Raw genomic sequence first — 16,995 nt, forward strand, 5'->3', positions numbered from 1 at the left:
ATATAAGAGCTAAACTATTAAGCTCTTTAAGAAAATATATGTATAAATCTTTATTCCCTTGGATTAGGCAACCAAAAAACAAAAAAAGCAGATAAACGGCACTTTGCATACTTTAAAAACTTTAAGTGCCACTATTGAGAAGTAAAAAAAAAACAACAACCCAATCACAAGTCTACTACATTCCATTCCTTCCTTCCTTCCTTTCTTTCTCTTTCTCACTCTTTTTTTTAAATTAATTAATTAATTAATTTATTTTTGGCTGTGTTGGGTCTTCCTTGCTGTGCTCAGGCTTTCTCTAGTTGTGGTGAACGGGTGCTACTCTTTGTTGTGGTGCATGGGCTTCTCATTGCGGTGGCTTCTCTTGTTGCCGAGCACGGGCTCTAGGCGCACGGGCTTAAGTAGTTGTGGCATGCAGGCTCTAGAGCGCAGGCTCAGTAGTTGTGGTGCACGGGCTTAGTTGCTCCGCGGCATGTGGGATCTTCCTGGGCCAGGGCGTGTCCCCTGCATTGGCAGGTGTATTCTTAACCACTGCGCCACCAGCAAAGTCCTCGCTCTTTCTTTTTCTTTTTTTTTTTTACAAATGCAATATGTGAAAAATGGTACCTCTTTAAATTTATATTTCTTTGATAATTTTAACCTAATATCTTTATATATTTGCTAATTTTATTTCCTCTTTTGTCAATTGATTGTACCTACCTTATTTGTATTTCTCTTCATTTTCTGTATTAATGATGACAAAGCATTATAAATTATATACTAATTCCAAATGTATATATTTAGAATTTTTTCTTTAATAAATATTTACAATTTTATTAAATATTTAGCAATCGAGTAAACATTTAGATTTTTTCTTTCTTGGAATGCATATTAGGTAATCTTAGCAGATACTGTTGGTGCTCTGCCCAGATTCCTTTAAATCCTTTTACCATTTTTGTGTGACCCTCCTCTGGTTGCCATGTGTTTTTGCTCTGGGTGGAGATACTGTTACTCTTCCTTGGGAGACAAGCCTCAAGGTACCAGAACCTCCTTGACTGAACACACAGGGAATCTGAAATCTCTGGGAAGTTACATTCCCATCAGGGGTGCCGTTAACCTGAAACCAGAGTTAGTCCACCTGTTTCTGGTTGGGACAAACTCTGGACCTAATTTACATTCCCATTTCTCCTACAGAATTTGGCTGACACCTTTTTTTCTGTGAGACTTGCTAGGTTCTTCCCTTTTCTGTTCCTGCTTCCTCCATTCCCTAACTAATCCTCCCTAGGATTGCACACAAATCTTCCTGGCTGTATGATTTATGACAGTAATGCTTTACTGTAAAGAGCGAAGAGAAAGAATGCTTTGGAAAAAGGTAAATTGTGGGAAATCAAAAGAATTAAAGCTACAAAAAACCTTTACACATTAACCTTTGAACATCAAGTGAAACTCATCCTTTATTTTTCAGATATGAAAGCTAATGTGGACTAAAAGAGAGCATGTGGTTTTTGCCTAAGGACACACATGCTGGGCTAGTACTAATATTTTATTTGGCCACTTACAGGGGATCAGCTTAGTACATGATCCTGGAGACATACTGATTTGAATGAAGACTGGTTCTATTACTATGATCTATGTCATGATCTATGGTTCTATTACTATGATCTATGTCATGATCTAGGTCATTTACCTAAACTTCTCTGCTTCAACCACCTTGACTATAAAACTACTTTATATAGTTAATGTCATTATTAAATGAAATAATACGTACTAAGGGATTAGAACAGTTACTGACTAATCATTACTGGAGAAAAAAAGCTACTTAATTCAATATTCTTTATATCATGTAAACTTGGGCTAATTAGTTTAAAATGTTATTGCAAGTTAACATTTCACAGAGTACTTTAATGTAAGTTCCTTTTATTCTCACAAAAACTTTTATATTTCAGAAGAGGAAGTTGAGGCTTCAAATGGAACCATCTTGATATCTTGCGACCTGGTAGAGTTATCATTCCCCCGTATCTCAGCTACAAATGACAACAAGCCACAAAGAACATAAAACACCAAGATACAGAAGGCAAGTGACGCCTTCTATGACGGATCCTAAGACAAACTTATTGGCACAACCTGGGACATCAGTAATGCTAAGTACAGGTCAGGTAGGCCACTGCAACCCAAGCAATGGACAATTGGGTGGTTATGCTCAGAAAATGTATTGCAAAGTCCATGAATTCCTCTTAGAAAATGAAGGGAAAGCTGGAATAATCTGACAACCAGATAATTCATTCTATGAGGGAGAAGAGACACAATGCGGATTCCTATGTTTGTGAAGATGTCTGTGAAGCCAAGCCTGGGTAATTTTTAATGAGATTCAGTGGATGCATCTCACATGAAAATTGAATATATGACCATACAATGTCCATTACAAAAAAGCACTGTCATAGGAACTAGAGAGTGGAAATAAGTATATTTTCCTTAGATACCCTGTCAATCCAAACTGAGATTGCTTTAACATTCAAAACCTAATTGAGGCCCAGTAATATGCGTGTTAAGAGTACCTGACTGCCAGATCCCCATTGTGTGAAATAGCAGCAAATGAACGCTGGAATAAATGTTAACTTGCAGCCAGAAACAACACCAATTGCCATTTTTAATGCTCAGGAAAGCCTAGTTCATGTAAATTCTCAAACGACAAATTTTCATGGAATCATGAGCTGTGTTGCATTATACAACTTTCCTTTCGTTTTCACTTTATTTATTTATTTTTGCTTTCATGTTAAAGATTTGGCTCATAAATAATACGTAAAGATGGAACAAAATTTTACCTGAAGGCTTCACTATCAAATAAGAAAATGCTACTGAGGACTTTCGTGGTAGCTGGGGAGGACAACTTTCTCACAAATATATGATGACGGGGCTGCCATATTCTAGGGGAAAGATGCTTTCCTGACTTCCTATTAGTCAAAATCCACGCAATTTAAAAATAATTCAAAGATGGCGGGTAGATCTTTTCAGCAGCTAAAATTGCACAGCCATGTTGCAACAGGGTGAATACAACTTACAGTTCACTCAATTCCTCAGCTTTGTAATTACGTAATTCTCAATGAAATTTTAATTGTATAAATTCACATTACTTCACATTTTGTGCCTACATTAAGGCTTTATTACTATTTTATATAGTATTATTTTGAATGTGCAAAAAATGTACTCACCCTTTATTAGGTAACTGTAGTAAGCATTAACCACAGGAGGCAATTTTTAGGATGCATTCAAGGCTTTCTCTCCAAACCTTGATCCCTCTTCTCTTACCACATAAAAGAAGGAGATTTTTATAGTTCAAGGATAAGTTATAGTTCAAGCTAGTTTTATAGCTCAAGCACAATAAATCAGATATGAAGGGAAGGGAGAGGAAAGTGTCAAGGATGACCACTAGATTTCTGGTTTGGCTACCTGTTTATATGATGGTGCCTTCCTTGAGAATAGGGATATTGGAGGAAAACTACATTTGTGGAGTTCATAAATTTGGTTGAGGGAATATTGAGTTGGAAAGGCCTATGGAGCAGTAGAGTAAGTAGGAGCAGTATAGTAAGTTGGATATAAAAGTCTGTGGTTCACAAAAAGTGTAAACATGTATATAAACTAAGAGTGCCAAATTAATGTTTTATTTGCGTTTATTATGTTTGGCATTATTCTTATACTCGAAAATGTGTCCTTGAAAAATAAAGGAATGAAAATTCTGAACATGCCAAGATCCACGTGAAAATTCCTCTCAATATAAATCAAATATGACTTTGTTGAAAAACAAATAGACTTTAATGGGACAAAATTTGCCTTCAAATTCTCAGGGACTCGGAGGTCTCAGAAGACAGATTATCACCTGAGTGAAGATTATGTACAATACGTACAATTCATCCACAGGCATTGCATCCTCGCAGAGTTGTGTCAAAACATCTGAAGTACAAAACAATTTCTTATCAAATATATCCTGAGCCATACGGAAAACAAAAATAAAACCAAAGTTTATTCCTCTAACCAAAAATGTTATTTTTATAGTTTAAAATGTTATTTTTATAGTTTAAGTTAGAGTCTGTCTATAGAAAATTTGGGAGATTTAAAGACTGTCTTATACTTTGTAGTCATATATTTTTAAGAACTGAAATTATAGTTTAAAGTATTTTATTTCTAAGCATTGCTCTGTCAAAAAAGAAAGTTATACCATCTCAAAAATTTTCAACTTGTATACAACAGTCATTATGATATTTGGTATTTTCCTAAGTGACACTTTTTTAAATAAGTTAAGTCCCATCTTAACCCTGTTCTCTCTGTAGTGGCTTTTGTTCATAACCCATGTTAAAATAAGGCTACTTCATTTCTGTTGATGTGTGATGCTAACTCAGCCCTTCCAACCTGTGATTCTCTTTCTAGTATCAACTCTGTTCTCTGCCAAGTGATTTATAAGCATAAGCCTAGAAATCTAGACTCAGATTACGACCATTTGCAAGGCTAGTAACTTCGATAGTGGGACCTAGTGCATTAAATCAAAGCACAGAAGTGCAAGTATTTGCCTGACTGGACAGGGAGTTTTATAAATGCTGTATAATCACAGTGCCAAAGAAGAAGATAAATGATTCGATGTAAGCCAAATGTTACATTTTTGTTTGTCTTGAATATAAATACATGTCTGGGAGAGTAAGAGAAGTATGTTAGAAACAACTCCAAACAAAGGAGTGAGCTTGAATTCCAGCTCTGTTTCACACGAAGTGTGAAGCTGTGGGCAAAGAGATTGCATGTCTTTGAATTTAAGATCCTCATCTGTAAAAGGGGATAATCATGCTTTCCCCAGGTGATCATTGGGAAGACCAAATTTCATAAGCCTGACCTGTGCTCCCTTCGGCATGTTTGTGTGAGGATAAAATACCATGAAAATAATGGTTCCAGGAAAGACAATGTTTATAACAAATGTATTTTAGGTAAGTCATTAGGGGGGAAGAAATAGAGTCACAGGAACCATTACAAAGGTGACCCCTCACTCACTCCTCTGGAACTGCAGTTCCTTTCAAATTCTTCCAAAAAGATGTGTCACATATACAGGCATGTATCGTGTTAGATTAAATGCCTTTCAGATCCGGGCACAGAAATTCTTCTGCCTCCTTTCATGAATGAAGGTGCAAAAAATATCAAAGTGGCTCCCTCTTTAGGGAAACACATTTCTGTAGGAATTCTTGTCCTTCATCCAAAGACAGTTTGTGTGGAAATACTCTAGAGACTGTATACCATTACATTCTCAGTCTGGCCCCTTCCCTCCAAAATTGGCCCATTATCTTTGCATGAAATCTGTGCATCTTGACCCTCTCATCCCTCCTGCTCACAGTAGGACACTTGATCCCTTTTGTAAATGAACAGAAGGTGGATTTTTTTTTTTTCTTCAATACCTGAGACCTGGAGTGAACAGTGCTTAGTTTTCAAGCTGTATCTTCTGGCACATATATAAAGCATCCCTATCCATGCTGAAAATGGCTAATTATGACATCACTTTAATGATTTAGTTATAAGACTTCCCTATGAAACCCCCTTGCAACAAGAACATTTTCTCTCCTCAGCCATTAACAGCCATTCTTTATAAGAAATATAGCCAATATTTCTTCACTTGGCCTTATAGAATGGGAGAGAAAGGCTAAATTGTTATCTGTTGGGTCTTAATCTAAAAATAATTATTTTTTAGTTTTCTCTCCTCTTCTTGATAGACATGTAAAGAACAAATTTCTCTAGTATTTAATCCTATTTTTTTGTTTTCTAAGAATTTGGTCTTTTCTGGAATCTGTCATACATCCTTTTTCTCCTTGAAAACTAACAACTCATAGATAAATCTTGTCTTCAATTGCAGAAGCTTCCCATGGTCTTTATTATCTGATACATTTAATCTCCTTAATATTGTGCATGCTGACTTAAGCCATTAAGTCAAATGATCCAACAGTGCACGACGGGTCTGGGTTTAGCACAAGAAAGCAGAAGCACTTTCATTGGTGATAAATGATCTAAGGACCCCTTTCTCTCATCTTTTATTCCTACTTCTATCCTAGTCTACTCATCCCTGGACCTCTTGATTTTCATATATGCTTAATTCCATTTTGCAATTTGTAATCGTTCCCTGCTCTTCTTTTTTTTTGCGGTACGCGGGCCTCTCACTGTTGTGGCCTCTCCCGTTGCGGAGCACAGGCTCCGGACGCGCAGGCGCAGCGGTCATGGCTCACGGGCCCAGCCGCTCCGCGGCATGTGGGATCTTCCCGGACCGGGGCACAAACCCGTGTCCCCTGCATCGGCAGGCGGACTCTCAACCACTGTGCCACCAGGGAAGCCCCCCTGCTCTTCTTTTTGCTGACTGGATCTTGCCCCACTCCTGGGATTTTGTTTTTTACTATTTCTATTGCTTCTTTCCACTTCTGACTTCTTTAAGCAGCATCACCTGCCAGAGTGTCAGTTCCCTGGTGTTTAAATTCCCATCTGGAGAAGCATTCCAGCTGGATTTGCTGGACATTATTGAACTCTTGCTCTGTTACTTTAATAGTCTTATTTCACATTTTTTTAAATTGTATGCTGCTCAACTTTTTTAGAGGTAGGCAGCAAATAAGTCATAAAACATTTACTTTGAACATCAAATTCTTGAGCCAAAAATCACCCATCTAAATTCTAGTACAACTATGTCAAACTCTACCAATCAACATGTAAATAAAGAAAGATCACTAACTTAGAGAATGACAAGTTTGGAGAATGGAATGTTCACGAAATCACTCTCTTCTCCCTGCGGAGTTCAAAGCCCTGTTATTCTTTTAGGATGGCCTTTTTCCTTCAGGCCAGAAAGAAAAAAAAAAAAAAGCAGTGTTTAGTATAACAAAATCTCATGACAAGGAAATAAGGAAAAGCCCACAGAATTTATTATCGTATGGTAATACATTTGTGTACAGTGTACGCATGCCACTACACAGTACTAATTGGGAGTGATTGGAGAGGACTCCATTCCACTTGAATTTCAAAACTTTCAGATAATGAAAGAGTTTCAAAGAAATATAATTTTTATTATAATAAATACATTCTCTGACACAAACTACTGGTAAATTGCTGCCAAACTGATTTCCTGCCAGACTTGATTTAATAATTAAAACATTCCTTATATTTAAATGTGTCTTTAAAACAACCAGGAAGATGAATAAAACAGCATATTTTCCTCAAACAATTCATAGTCCAGAAAGCAGAGAGAGAAAATTCTACATAAGCACACCAGCAGGGACAAAAGCTTGAGAGAGACAGCTGCCACAAGTGAGGAGCACACAGAATTCTATAAAAAGCCCAAGGAAAGTGACCTAACTTGCATGGGAGCTTCAAACTTACAGTAGGATGCATAGTCCTTGCACAATAAATGTTTGATTTCAGTCACAACTTTGTGTTGTGTGTCAAAGTGTTAGGAAAGAGTTGGAAAGGGACTCAGAATTTTCTGTTTCAAAAATTCTCATTTTACAGATAAGAAGAGTTTTGAGATCAGCTCTGAAAATGGAGAGATGAAGAGGAAAAAGAAAGAATTCCAGGTAAATAAAAGAACTCAAGCAGAAGTAAATATGGAAAATAGAGATGAGAATTATTAGAGTTTTGAGGAAACAGGTCTTATGAGAACAGACATATTTTAAACACCTCGACTTTACGGGTTTCCTATGTCTTCTGATTCATCTTTGTAACCCGACACGAACAGTTTCAGTGAACTGGAGGAAACAAGCTGCTACTAATTTTATGTCAAGCTGGAATGCCTTAAAAAGGTATGTTGAGGCCACACCGTGGAATTCTGGTTTCATAGTCCATTGTGACATCAGTTACCACCACATTCTACTCATTGTTCATATTGGCTGAACTGGTCCAACCTGAGCTTTTAGGATGGCAATTGGTATTCATTCATTCATTCATTCATTCAGTAACTGACATCTACTACGTAGTGGGCCTTTAACTAGGTACCGGGATAAAAACCAGTGAAATTAATAATTAAAATAATTCCAATCTTTAATTTGGATCTGTCAAAAAATCTTCATAATATTAAAATAAACTTGAAAACACTCATCTCTTTCTCTCCTTCACAGTTTCCTCTCACTTAAGGCTGCTCAAGAGCTAATGACTCACCAGCACTCTAAAGCTCTCCCCCATCCCTGAAGCACCCACTCCATCCCTGCCTCTTTATTCCCACCTCTTTCCCCCAACCCTCTCAGATCTGTACCATAAAGATTCACTTAGCCTCATTGTCTTTCAGCTTTTTCTCTTTTCCCATTTCTCAGGCTGAGTCCTCCTTTGTTCATTTTTTTGGATACATCTGAAAGTTCTAAAATCCATTTTTGTAGAAAGCCACACATCTTAGAGGGTGGGGAAGATGAAGAGTCAAAATAGGCAAAGATAACGTTGCCCTGAGGGATTGGAGGGAGGAGGTATGGCTACAGCACCACGAGTCCCATTTTCCTTTCTCCCTCCCTTCCTCCTTTACTTCCTTCCTTTCATCTATATATGTTTTACCATGTCATAATGTTCTCCCGATCAATCTTTGATGACTCTCTTCCTATCTCTTTCTCACACACACACACACACACACACACACACACACACAGAGAGAGAGAAATATAATGTGGCTCATTGAAGTTACCCTTATTTCTATGAGAGCACACTTCTTTATGAGAATGCATGTAAATAATGTTAGATGCCTTTGAAGATACTACCAGGTATGGTCTGTTTATAATCTTATAAAAATCTTTTATATCTTTTTTAGAAACTTGAAATCGGTGGCTGACTGGCTTCCCGGAGGACAGACGGAACACCATCAGCACCTCCCGCTCAGAATCTCTATGCATTAACCTGCTCAAGGTTATGTGCTTACCAGTTGACAACCCTCCCAGTTTCCAGCTGCCACTAGATGTCCCTCCTAGCCAATGCTGAAATGCAATCACACTTTCCATCCTTCCTGGGGTCTCTGAAGTGTAAGTGGCTAGATGCGTAGGTGCACCTGACCAGCTCCACCACAGTGATAGCAGATTAGAAGGGGCTATTTCCAACCTGGTCTTGATTCTGCCTCTGGGAACGTTTGTACGGCTCTGATGGGTATCGAGGAACTTGTTTATTCATACTAAATCAGACATGGCTTTTTGGTGATGTTTCTTTAAGAGAGTCGTATCTGCTTTATTTCAGTTCTCTCATGTCCTCATAGTGCCTCAGGTCTGAGCTTTATTACTCATCCCTGCTTCCCAGTCACTACATCTACCTTTGTCCCACGCCTGGCTTGATTTTATAAATGGGAAAACTTTGAAGTTCTCTGGAGTAATAATGTAGTCCAATATAGTTTATTGAATGACATGGCAGATATACCCTCTGGTAACCCATGATGAGTCACACCCCTGTGTCATCCTCTCCCCTTCTGTGCTGTGGAATCTGGGACTTTCTTCTAACCGATACAATATGGCAAAGGTGATGGGGTGTCACTCTCAGGGTAGGGTAAAGATGAAAGGATTTTACAGATATAATTAAGGTTCCTAACCTGTTGGTTTTGAGTTAATTAAAAGGGAGATTATCTTGGGTGGGCCTGACCTAGTCAGGTAGGCTTTTTTTTGTATTTATAGCTTTATTTTAAAATAACGATAATAAACTCATGACGTGGTAACATTTAACACATTATTTTTTTCCCAAAATCAAAACGAACAGATAAGTCAACTGGCATTGTTGCATTTTTTTTTACAGCTCTTTTTTCTCTCTCGCTAAGCAGAAGACAAGGCAGAAGTGTTTTTCATAGTTTTTTGGTAATGGTGGATATTCTTTGATACTGTTCCAAAACTCAACCAACGGTTGTCTTTTAAAGACTAGTTGCAATGTAGAATCTGAAACCATTATCAATGAACTTTTCATAATCTACTTTGGATGATCTTTTATCCATTGATGAATTTGTGAGAGCAAAAAGATATTAGTCTTTGGAAAATACTGATTCACTGAGCTATATAGATCTTCCAAATGTTGCCTAATTTCATTATGTAATATCTAGAAACCACATTTGTTAATATCACTAAGAGTATTCAGGCCTTCCCTGAAGTTAGGGGCTCCAAGTAGCAGAGACCTTCATTCATATTCTCTCTCTCTCTCTCTCTCTCTCTCTCTCTTTTTCTCTCTCTCTCCCTCTCCCTCTCTCCCTCTCTCATTCATTCACTTGGATGACTCAAGCTGCCATGAAATCTGAAGTTGTATGACCCTGAGCTCTGCCAACAACCTGAAGGAGCTTAGAAGTGGATCCTTCCCCAGTCAATCCTCCAGACGGGAACAGAGTCTAACCAACACCTTGATGTGAGTCTTGTAAGAGTCTGAGCTCAGGACCCACCTCACTTGTGCCCAGACTCCTGACCCACTGAAACTGTGAGACAAGAAATGACAAATGTTTTAAGCTACTAAATGTGTGGTAATTTGTTATGCCAAAAGTAACATAACTACTCCTATTAAATGCACTCAAACATATTCAACCTAGCTGCTTGTGAGTAGCCAGAAGTTTTATCCTGCACCCCATCCAAATATTATGCATTCTTCCTGTTTTTTAGCCCAAGTACAAAAATACAGAACACTTATTCCTGTTGCTGTCATAAAGTTATTTTTTGGCATTAGAATTCCATTACTATCATGAATTCATTTCAGTATTCTTCAGAAAAATTTCAGTCTTATGGCTCCTGAAAGATTTTTGCATATAAGCAATGACATTTCTTCCTCTCTGAGCCTGAGCCTCTTTACCACTGTTCTATGGATTAGACAGTTTTTGTTTGTTTGTTTGGCAGCAACACCTAATCCCAACAATAAACTGCAAGCTTTCTTTGTAGCTTTGCAGGTTGGCTACCTCATCGTGCTACAGGTTGTGAATGGGACTCAGGTTCTAGGACCATCAGTCTTGCTGTGTTCTTCTCAAACTGGACAGCATGTGTGGAGGAGAGAAAAAGTACACGAGTGTCGCTTAACATCTTCACTCAGTGGTGGCACTCGATTTCTCAGAGCGCTATGGACTGAATTATGCCTCCACCCACTCTCATGTAGAAGCCCTAACCCCCAATGTGACAATATTTGGAGACGGGGACTCTGGAATATGATTATGTCGTAAGGGTGGAGCCTTCATGATGGGATTAATGCCCTTATGACACCAGACATGAGATACCTTTCACCCTCTTTCTCTGTCCCTCTCTGCCATGTGAGGACACAGTAAGAAGGCAGCCATATGCAAGCCAGGAAGTGTTCTCACCAGAACTGAACCATGCCAGCACTCCCTTCTCAGACTTCTTGCCTCCAGAGCTAGAGAGAGAGAGAGAGCTAGAGAGATAGAAAGAGAGCTAGAGAGAGAGAGAGAGAGCTAAAGAGAGAGAGAGAGAGAAAGTGCTAGAGAGAGCTAGAGAGAGAGAGCTTGAAAGAGAGAAGGGGGGGAGAGAGGGAGAGAGAGAGAGAGAGAGGAGAGCTAGAGAGAGAGAAAGAAAGAAAGAAAGAAAGAAAGAAGAAAGAAAGAAAGAAAGAAAGAAAGGAAGGAAGGAAGAAACAAAGGGAAAGAAATAAATTTCTGCCGTTTAAGCCACCCAGCCTCAGGTACTTTGCTGTGGTAGCCAGAGCTAAGACACAGAGCAAGCTACATGGCAAAACCCAAAGCAAGCAGAGAAGTATATTCTATCTCACTGGCGTGGGAGAGAGGAGGAGTATATTTGTTAATAATACCATGAATGGTATTACAGATGTTGAGATCATGTTAAGCCCTTGGCATGCTACCTATCACTAATGTCTTAACTTTAAAGTTACAAGTAACCTATATCATCATCATTCCAGAGTCTGTTTAACTGATAAATTATCTGATCTTGATCATGGAAGCAAAGCAGAAGTCTTAAACACATAAACAGGTAAGACCTTCTCTTGATATCCATGTGATATCAACTGAAGTTTGGAAAAATAAAACAAAACAAACCATACGCTTCAGCTTTACAGTTCATGATGTGTAAGGTACTTTGCTGAATTTTGCCTAAGTTATAGAGAACATACACAAGTTTGTGTATTTGGTTAAAATTTTAAGAAATAAATAGGGCCTTTTTACAAACTATGAAAATCGTACTAGGCTATCATCCTCTCAGGAACTCTTCAACATTTTTGCATAATTTCTGATTTGATGGACTCATCCTCATCAGTTTCATTGTTCCAACAGCTTAACATTCAGGATGAAAATACACTTTGACTCACATTTACAGTGATGACTTCCATCCTGACTGAGTATAGCTGGGTACTGGAGCTGAAATCCTGCATGTTAGTCCCACAACATGTTACCCTAGGAAACCAAAAAGATGATTCAGCCCCAGAGTGATGTTATTTTGAGGAAACATAGTTTACCACCCAAAAGTATTTAAAGAAACATACAATTCTTTACTTTTGCTTCTCAAAGGACATCAGAGGGATTTCCTATATTAACTTTAGTCACATAAGCTTATACCAAACTATTTTCCTCTCTACCATCTGAATAACTCTCAGATGGTCTGGTTCACTTCTCTTCAACCTTCAGTATCTATGTCCCTATTACACTCTCATGACTCACCTACTTTTTCTTTATGCAGATTAACCTGTCCTCTCTTGTAGGAAAGTAGCATCTTTGCCCTTGAGGATGGGCAGAAATACGGAGCAAATAGGGCTACAGGCACATCATTATTTTAGTTGACTCAGGGTGTCTGTGAACATACTCATGTTCACAGTCCTAAGCACTGAGTTTTAAGACCTAATTGGCCATTTCTTATAATCTCAGAAACCAAATTCTGGAAGAGACTTTATTTATTTTTAAATATGTTCTACTTTCCATTTTTTTTTAAGATTTATTATTTATTTATTTAGTTTATTTTTTTGGCTGCATCAGGTCTTAGTTGCGGCACCTGGGATTTTTCGTTGTGGCACATGGGCTCCTCTCTAGTTGTGGTGTGCAGGTTTTTCTCTCTCTAGTTGTCACGGGCTCCAAGGCGCATGTGCTCTGTAGTTGTGGCACACAGGTTCCAGAGTGCAAGGGCTCTGTAGTTTGCGGCACGCAGGCTCTCTAGTTGAGGCGAGCGGGTTCAGTAGTTGTGGCGTGCGGACTTAGTTGCCCCGCGGCAGGTGGGATCTTAGTTCCCAGACCAGGGATAGAACCTGCGTCCCCTGCATTGTAAGGTGGATTCTTTACCACTGGACCACCAGGGAAGTTCCCGTAAGAGACTTTAAAGTTGTCTAGTCAGATCCCCATTGTATATCTCAATGTGCTCTGCCATAATATCAGTTAAGGAAATGAGGCTTAACCACCACCAGCAACACAAAACTAGATGTAGAGACATCTGGAGTCAGACTGTTTCATTATCTGTTTGGTTTGCTCTAAAGAAACGTCCAGCATGTATTCAGAGCTGACATCATCTCAGTGTAAGTTCTACCAACAATCCTAAAAGTATCACTTAAGAATATATTACCAATTTCTCTTCTATCTGACAGTCCTTTAAATATTTGAAGATGACTCACACGTATAATCGGACTGAATAATATTATTTCAAATGCTCTTGTATGGACTTAAGTGCCCTCATCATCATGATTGTCCTACATCAAAGCGATATTTTTCTGTAATTTTCATTGTTTGCCCTAGACTCTAGTAGTCTGGCAAGCAGAGTGTAGAAGGGGATCCATTAGGTCCACGTCCCCATACACTAGAGTCTCATTAATTCAGTTTAAACTTCAAAGAATTTTGGGAGGGAGAATAACATGGTTTTGTAAGAGCTCCAACTTGGAGTCAGACTACCTGGGTTCACAGGCAGAGTCAGTCACTTACTAGCTGTGCGCCTGGTTTCTTCATCAATAAATCTATTCAATGCAATTGTATGGGTTTTGCAAGATTTCAGTAAGATAATGCTCACAGAGAACATGCAAAATATCTGGCACAAAATAACAGCTCAGCCAGTATTAATTATTACTATTATTGTTACTCTGAAAACTCCCAGTTTTAGAACTTATAATCGACTAAATCTCCCAGCAACAGACCTTATAGTCAACATTTTAAAATACTGTTATTGCCTCTTTATCATGTCACATTTATGGGTAATTCTGCTTATTCAGTGACTTACATTGCCAAATTAAACCAAAGATCTCTCTGCCACAATGTCATTTGGTATCAAAGGCATCTATTCAAACGTGGACATTACCATTGAAGAGCTAAAATTTGATCTCTTTGCATAGAACAGCATAAAAAGAGTAGCAGCAATAATAGCACCATTTATTGAGTGTTTTCTATGTGCCAGGCTTACACACAGACACACACAGACACACAGACAGACAGACAGACACACACATTATCTTGTTCTTGGTTTTCCCATCAATAATCTGAGAATAATGATCCTAACAGTGATAGTAATAGCAGCAGCTGCTCCACTTCCTTAGTCACAGGGACATTTGAGGGATAAAAAGACAATATCTGGATGTGTCTTTCCCAGGATCTGCCACATTTGCCAGCAGGATTTGCATTCGTGATTAGAACTGTTTCACAGGCAATTTCTTTCCCCATTGAAAACATTCCCACAAGGCCATTCCAAATATCAGCTCAGCTTCCATTTGGCAAATACATCACAACTCATAACATTTCTATAGAATTTTAATATTAAAAAGTGCTTTCATAAACATTATCTCATTTAAGCCTCAGTAAAGCCCTACAGCAAGGAACCTGTAAAGAGCTTAACAACACTTATAGTAAAGTATGCGTGGTCACCCATCAGTTGATGGAATTAAGGCTTGAATTCATATCCTTATGCTCTCTAGAATCTTCTCATCCCATTATTCAGGGTCTCTGAGAGCCTTGGCTTGGGAACCCTGTGGCCCAACCAGGAATCCTGTTTCTACCACTCAGCCTGTGTGCGACCATGGGAAAGTCATGTGACCTCTCTTAGAATCTGCTTCCAGTTTGGAAATGGTCAAATTAACCTCCATCCCATAGAGTCTCTGTTGAAGGTGACTGTGGATAAAAGCACTCTGCAAACTTTCAAGCGGTTAACAGGTTCATGGGTGTTCATAACACAAATATAGAATGTGAGTGTAATGTCTTCCAGAGATTTAGGACTGATTTCCATACTGTTAGTGTGATAGTTACAGGATAATTATTGCTTTCCACAGTCTGACTCACCATTTTGAAGTATATGTCTAATAAAAATGTACAGACTACTTGTAGAGTCATTGATAAATATGTAAATACAAGACCTGACTTTATTTTTTAGTTTGAGAAGTCATTTCCAATATCTGTTAATTTCTTTGACTCATCTTATTTCTTCCCTATACTTTTGCAGATGAAGAAAAGCCAATAAAATAAGAGCATTGCTTTTGCCTCCTTACAAATCAATCTTGAATAAATATATAAAGTTGCATAGTTGCAGTAGGTGATTAGTGTTGTTTTGTATTTCCTTGATGCTATAATAAGGTATTTTATCTATGTCAGCTTCATTTTCATTTTGTAGATCATGGGTATAGAAAAGATGTAACTATCAAATTATTTTAAAATTATAAGGTGTTATAGCATTTATTATTGTTATTATTATTATTTCCAAGATTGCTTCCTAGTTTAATAGGCCTTGCTTGGGAACCTCAGACTTAAAAGAAAAGTTAACATAGGTCTTCTTCTGTAAAATTTGTTGATTCATTTATTCAAAAAGTTTTATATACTGAAGAAAAAACATCTAAGCATCAACCAACTAGTGCAATAGTTTTGATCAAGTAGTTCATCTGTACAATATGATTTATAGTGAATAAAGTAAAAACATTTTTTAAAAGTGCTTTGCAATTTTCAAAATGCCCTTATCATACACACATATTATCCACATACATAAAGCACACACACATATCAGGGAAAAATTATTAAATATCACAGTGTGAGAACTGGCTAGCTGTATTTGCCTTATATGGCAGTGCCGCTGGTAAAGGGCTTAGGATTTGTCCGATGCACCTCTTGTTTCTTAAGTCACAGTAAATGAGGCAAAACCTTAAATAACACTTACCAATTCCACTAATCCCATTAAAGTTAATAAAGCAGGATTTCAAGATCTTTTGCACAACAAGCATCAGTTACAGCTAACCAAATATTACTGAGTAAAAAGAAAAAATGTGTTTGTTATTCAGTTTTCCAGGTCTTTCTCTTTCTTTAACTAATCAGTTTATTCTCTTCCAGTATAATCCATCCCATGGAATTAGAGTGAATCAGTTTAACACTTCAAGCAGATTACAGGATCAGTAGAATTAGCAGAAGGAAAGTCAGTGCATTTGCTGTTTTCGTTAATAACTAATGATGGAGGGGCTTCCCTGGTGGTGCAGTGGATGAGAATCTGCCTGCCAATGCAGGGAACATGGTTTCGATCCCCAGTTCGGGAAGATCCCACATGCCGCGGAGCAACTAAGCCTGTGCACCAAAACTGCTGATCCTGCACTCTAGAACCCACAAGCCACAACTGCTGAGCCCGCGCGTCACAACTACTGAAGCCGGTGTGCCTAGAGCCCATGCTCCACAACAAGAGAAGCCACCGCAGCGAGAAGCCTGAGCACCGCAATGAAGACTAGCCCCCGCTCGCTGCAAGTAGAGAAAGACTGCGTGCAGCAAAGAAGACCCAACACGGCCAAAAATAAATAAATAAAATAAAATTTCTTTAAATTAAAAAAAACTAACTAATGATGGAAATGCAATGAGATATACAGCATAATAAGGCAGAGAACCACTAGGTTTAAATAAACTGAAGAGTGAAAAAATGTCTTAAAAAAAGCTATCCTGCTTTCTTTCTGTTTTTATGCTGAAATCTCTAACTTCATACATATTTTTCCCTCAACCCTCTTACTACTTGGAGCAATCATCATTACTATCTCTGTTTTCTTTCACCCTAGACTTCTGAATCAGGAAGTTTTCCTCCTGACTGTCTCAGCATTCTCAGAATTTACTCATTCTCAAATTCCTTTACAATCCAGCTTCCAACAGTT

The 16,995-nt window shown here is 38.2% G+C and overlaps 1 long non-coding RNA gene across 2 annotated transcripts in view; it reads left to right on the top strand.

Moving 5' to 3' along the window:
* Positions 1–16,688, top strand: part of LOC132593585 (uncharacterized) — a 30,849-nt gene extending 14,161 nt beyond the window's left edge. The window contains exons 4-8 of one of the 2 annotated variants that reach the window (XR_009559241.1): positions 1,923–2,132; positions 7,489–7,553; positions 10,204–10,323; positions 11,827–11,897; positions 16,199–16,688. This is a non-coding gene — a long non-coding RNA (uncharacterized lncRNA). The remainder of the gene's footprint in view (positions 1–1,922; positions 2,133–7,488; positions 7,554–10,203; positions 10,324–11,826; positions 11,898–16,198) is intronic. The other variant, XR_011376771.1, reaches the window with a different exon arrangement.
* The last annotated feature ends 307 nt before the right edge of the window (positions 16,689–16,995 follow it).

Source organism: Globicephala melas, chromosome 16 (assembly GCF_963455315.2).
Source record: "Globicephala melas chromosome 16, mGloMel1.2, whole genome shotgun sequence".
Lineage (NCBI taxonomy): Eukaryota > Metazoa > Chordata > Mammalia > Artiodactyla > Delphinidae > Globicephala > Globicephala melas.